We start from the raw sequence: 5797 nt of genomic DNA, 5'->3' as shown, positions 1-5797 counted from the left end.
ATCCCAGTTCTATGACTCCGGTTAAAACAAAGCTTCAGGTGATGTGTAATAGTGGGGAAGGACGTAGCCTTCCTTTGGCACTGAAGTAGTTAAAGAAAGTGTTCCCGTAGTTAGACCTCTCTGAACTGTTGGTAGACCAAGCTAAGGGGTTAGCTTTAGTGGTCCAGTCAATAGAGTGGAGGGGGAACTTAGTGCCCAGATCAAGCCTTAAGTGATATAGAGCTTGTTCCTGACATAATTCCTTGTGGGCTGCAGTACCTGTAAACAGCCACAAGATGCCACTGTCCTGGGTGAAGATGTCAGGTTGAGTCTGCTGGCAGTGTTACAGACAGTGATGGGTTAATGCTGTGTGAAGACAGCTCACTGAGGGTGGGCACATTAGGAAAATCTCTTTAGTTTCCAGGATCAGGAAGTGATTCTTCAGTTAGAGATAGGACGGTGAACCGTACGGGCAGCCTGAATATATGGTGGCTTCTAGGGTAGACGGGAGCTCCATACCCTCAGACAGTGGGATCACTAGTGTGAAAGTCTCCCTACGCAAGAGCAAGAGTCCTGTTAGCCGGCTGGAGAAACTCATCAGAGGTAGTGAGGACCCGGGGCACTTCTAGTCTGCAGGAAGCAGAGGAAGATAAATACAGTCATATGAAAAAGTTTGGGCACCCCTATTAATCTTAAGCTTAATGTTTTATAAAAATTGGTGTTTTTACAACAGCTATTTCAGTTTGATACATGTAATAACTGTTGGACACAGTAATGTTTCTGCCTTGAAATGAGGTTTCTTGTACTAACAGAAAATGTGCAATCTGCATTCAAACTAAATTTGACAGGTGCATAAGTATGGGCACCTCACCAGAAAAGTGACATTAATATTTACTAGATCCTCCTTTTGAAAAAATAACAGCCTCTAGTCGCTTCCTGTAGCTTTTAATGATTTCCTGGATCCTGGATGAAGGTATTTTTGACCATTCCTCTTTACAAAACAATTCCAGTTCAGTTAAGTTTGATGGTCGCCGAGCATGGACAGCCCTCTTCAAATGATCCCACAGATGTTCAATGATATTCAGGTCTGGGGACTGGGATGGCCATTCCAGAACATTGTAACTGTTCCTCTGCATGAATGCCTGAGTAGATTTGGAGCGGTGTTTTGGATCATTGTCTTGCTGAAAGATCCATCCACTGCGTAACTTCAACTTTATCACTGATTCTTGAACACTATTGTCAAGAATCTGCTGATACTGAGTGGAATCCATGTGTCCCTCAACTTTAACAAGATTCCCAGTGCCGGCATTGACCACACAGCCCCAAAGCATGATGGAACCTCCACCAAATTTTACTGTGGGTAGCAAGTGTTTTTCTTGGAATGCTGTGTTTTTTGCCGCCATGCATAACGCCTTTTTGTATGACCAAACAACTCAATCTTGGTTTCATCAGTCCACAGGACCTTCTTCCAAAAAGAAATTGGCTTCTCCAAATGTGCTTTTGCATACCTCAGCCGACTCTGTTTGAGGCGTGCTTGCAGAAACGGCTTCTTTTGCATCACTCTCCCATACAGCTTCTCCTTGTGCAAAGTGCATTGTATAGTTGACCGATGCACAGTGACACCATCTGCAGCAAGTTGATGCTGCAGCTCTCTGGAGGTGGTCTGAGGATTGTCCTTGACTGATCTCACCATTCTTCTTCTCTGCCTTTCTGATGTTTTTCTTGGCCTGCCACTTCTGGCCTTAACAAGAACTGTCCCTGTGTTCTTCCATTTCCTTACTATGTTCCTCACAGTGGAAACTGACAGGTTAAATCTCTGAGACAGCTTTTTGTATCCTTCCCCTGAACAACTATGTTGAATAATCTTTGTTTTCCGATCATTTGACAGTTGTTTTGAGGAGCCCATGATGCCACTCTTCAGAGGAGAGTCAAACAGGAGAACAACTTGCAAGTGGCCACTTTAAGTAGCTTTTCTCATGATTGCATACACCTGGCTATGAAGTTCAAAGCTCAATGAGGTTACAAAACCAAAAAAAGTGCTTTAGTAAGTCAGTAAAAAGTAAGTAGGAGTATTTAAAACAAGAAAATGATAAGGGTGTCCATACTTATGCACCTGTCAAATTTTGTTTGAATGCAGATTGCACATTTTCTGTTAGTACAATAAACCTCATTTCAAGGCAGAAACATTACTGTGTCCAACAGTTATTACATATATCAAACTGAAATAGCTGTTGCAAAACACCAATTTTTATAAAACATTAAGCTTAAGATTAATAGGGGTGCCCAAACTTTTTCATATGACTGTAGGACTCCCGGCTTAGATGTGGGGGAGAGATCGGATCCAGATCACTGTTGGTATTGCAGAAGAGTCTCTTGGGCTAGAGATTAGAGTCACAGAGATGCTTCACTTAAAGAGGGAACCAGGGCTGAAGATGTTGCCAGTGCCTGTGAGAGAGATAATAACCTATCGGGCCATATCCATTATATCTGCCTGTAAATATTGTACATATTCCTCTTCCCCAAGTAAAGTTCAAGTTCTGGTTAAGAACTTCGTGTCCTCTGAATTTATTGCTGCCCTGGTCCCAGAAGAGAAATGCCTGGAGACAGCCGCGATCGGATGGTTTGAAGTAAGTGGAGAGCACCACATACACAGCCACACATCAGAGGGAGGACACAAATTGTCTGTAGGGTGTCAGAGCGAGAGGGGGCTACAACTCGCCCACGACTACCTTGCTGGGGCACCTTACAGATGAATGATGGATGAGGTGGTGGCAAAGGAGAGAGCAGGAGGAACAGGGACCATTCACATCAATATCAGGCCAGTCAACCAAACATGTCTTGTAGGATATGTTTCTGTACCAAAAGGAGTGGTTCGGCTACACAGTTATAGGGCATACAGTGAGTGCAATGCCTACCAAAAATTTTGAGGCACTCCAATGCCCCTTGGAAATGACATGGAGGTCAGAGGGCATTAACTAAACCGTTTTTTCCATTTTTGGAACTGGGTCTCCTGTGCACTTTTGGCCTAAGCAGTGAATGGAAGGCTTTCCAAAAATTATGAGGAATTGCAATGCCCCTTGAAACAGACGTGGATGACGGCATACTAAAAACCTTCTACCCATTTTGGGGAGTGGGTCTCCCTTAGTGTTCACCTACGCATTGAAGAGCAAAAGTTGACTAAAATTAGGAGGAAATGCAATGCCCGTTGGAAGAATGGTGGAGGTCGCAGTGGAATAAAAAGACAATATCAATGGCCCTTGAAAAAGTAGTGGAGGTCGCAGTAGCTTAACAAGACGGTTTTATGCCCCTTGGAAGAATTGTGGAGGTCGCAGTAGCTTAACAAGACGGTTTTAATGCTCCTGGGAAAGTGGTGGAGGTCGCAGTGGAATAAAAAGACAATATCAATGCCCCTCGGAAAAGTGGTGGAGGTTGCAGTAGCTTAACAAGACGGTTTTAATGCCCCTTGGAAGAGACATGGAGGTCGCAGTGGAATAAAAAGACAATATCAAAGCCCCTGGGAAAAGTGGTGGTCGCAGTAGCTTAACAAGACGGTTTTAATGCCCCTGGGAAAAGTGGTGGAGGTCGCAGTAGCTTAACAAGATGGTTTTAATGCCCCTGGGAAAAGTGGTGGAGGTTGCAGTGGAATAAAAAGACAATATCAATGCCCCTGGGAAAAGTGGTGGTCGCAGTAGCTTAACAAGACGGTTTTAATGCCCCTGGGAAAAGTGGTGGAGGTCGCAGTAGCTTAACAAGACGGTTTTAATGCCCCTGGGAAAAGCGGTGGAGGTCGCAGTAGCTTAACAAGACGGTTTTAATGCCCCTTGGAAGAGACGTGGAGGTCAGAGGTCCTTAACTCTGACTGACATAGGGCCCACAATCCTCGGTGTGGGGAGGATGTGTTCCGTCCCAAGGTCCGACTGGGTTGCAGTGGAATAAAAAGACTATCAATGCCCCTGGGAAAAGTGGTGGAGGTCGCAGTAGCTTAGCAAGATGGTTTTAATGCCCCTTGGAAGAATGGTGAAGGACGCATTAGCTTAACAAGTTGGTTTTAATGCCCCTGGGAAAAGTAGTGGAGGTCACAGTGGAATAAAAAGACAGTATCAATTCCCCTGGGAAAAGTGGTGGTCGCAGTAGCTTAACAAGACGGTTTTAATACCCCTTGGAAGAGACGTGGAGGTCGCAGTGGAATAAAAAGACAATATCAATGCCCCTGGGAAAAGTGGTGGAGGTCGCAGTAGCTTAATAAGACTGTTTTAATGCCCCTTGGAAATGACATGGAGGTCAGAGGTCCTTAACTCTGACTGACATAGGGCCCACAATCCTCGGTGTGGGGAGGATGTGTTCCGTCCCAAGGTCCGACTGGGTCCCGGCTTCCACTATGTTTACCCAGTGTGCCGTCAGGGAGATGTACCGTCCCTGGCCACAAGCACTTGTCCGTTGTCAGGTGGACTCTCCCAGTAACTGTGTTGTTGAGGGCACGGCAGATGTTTTGGGACACGTGCTTGTGTAGTGTGGGATGGCACACCGGGCAAAATAGTGTTGGCTGGGGACCGAGTACCGAGGGACGGCCGCCGCCATAAGGTTGCGGAAGGATTCCGTCTCCACCAGCCTAAAAGGCAGCATTTCCAACGCAAGTAGTTGTGAAATGTGCGAATTTAGGACTGTGACCTGTGGGGCGTTGGCTGCGAATTTGCGCTTTCGTTCAAAGGTCTGGGATATGGACAATTGAACGCTGCGGTGGGACGTGGACGTTGATGCTGTTTCTTGAGAAACTGCCATAACAAGTGAAGACTGAGTATGCAGTATGGAGAGGGGATTGCCTTGCACGCACAACAGGGGGTTCTCTTACATGCACAACAGCGGAAGAAGCAGTGGTGACACCCACTGACACAGGTCGTGGACCCTGGGGTTCGCCCCACAAAGTCGGGTGCTTGGCTGACATGTGCCTGATCATGCTGGTGGTGGTTAGGCTGGTAGTTTTGTCACCCCTGCTGATGCTGGCATGGCAGGTGATACAAATGGCCTTTTTGGGGTTATCAGCAGAGTCTTTAAAAAAATTCCAGACTCTGGAAGACCTACCGATTGTACTGGAAACGTCCCTCGTGTTGCTGTTACGGGGAATGGTTGCCCGCCTTCTGTCTGCGGCCACCACACTGCTTCTTCTGCCTGTTGGGGTACTCTGCCTCCCTCCCCCTGTGAGCTGCTGGCCTCGCTCTGCGTGTCCTCCTGCCACGTTGGGTCAGTTACTAGATCATCCACCACCTCCTCCTCTTCCACTTCCGCACCACGGTCCTCCTCACTTCGTGGCAATTGTGTCTCGTCATCGTCCACCTCTTGTGACAAATTGCCAGCGTCGCCTTCCTGTGGCCATAGCTGTTCAAATAGTTGGCCATCGCTACATGGGATCTCCTCTTCCACCACTTAAAGCGCAGCAGACGAGGGGCCCAAATATGGAAATGGACCAGTGAACAGCTCTTCAGAGTGTCCAACTGTGGGATCAGTTGCTGTCTGACGACACTCAGCATGGTGGGAGGAAGGTGCATCAGAGTGAAGAGGAGTATGCAGTTGATACTCACGGCTACTAACACTTGACCATGTGGAAGACAGACCGGAGGTGGTGGTGCCCAGGTGACTGGAAGTATTATCTGCTGTCCAATTAATAACCTGTTCACACTGATCAATTGGCAATAGTGGTGCTGTTGTGTGTTTCCCTAGTAATTCGGTCAAGAACTGGGAGCGAGAAGATGTGGCTGTTGGTTGTGACACATTTTCACCTTGGCCACGGCCCCGTCCTCTGCACGCACCATCACCAGAACGT

Source organism: Phyllobates terribilis, unplaced genomic scaffold (assembly GCF_046119375.1).
Source record: "Phyllobates terribilis strain yellow unplaced genomic scaffold, ASM4611937v1 Scaffold_271__1_contigs__length_2588678, whole genome shotgun sequence".
Lineage (NCBI taxonomy): Eukaryota > Metazoa > Chordata > Amphibia > Anura > Dendrobatidae > Phyllobates > Phyllobates terribilis.
Note: the sequence above shows the minus strand (reverse complement) of the source record.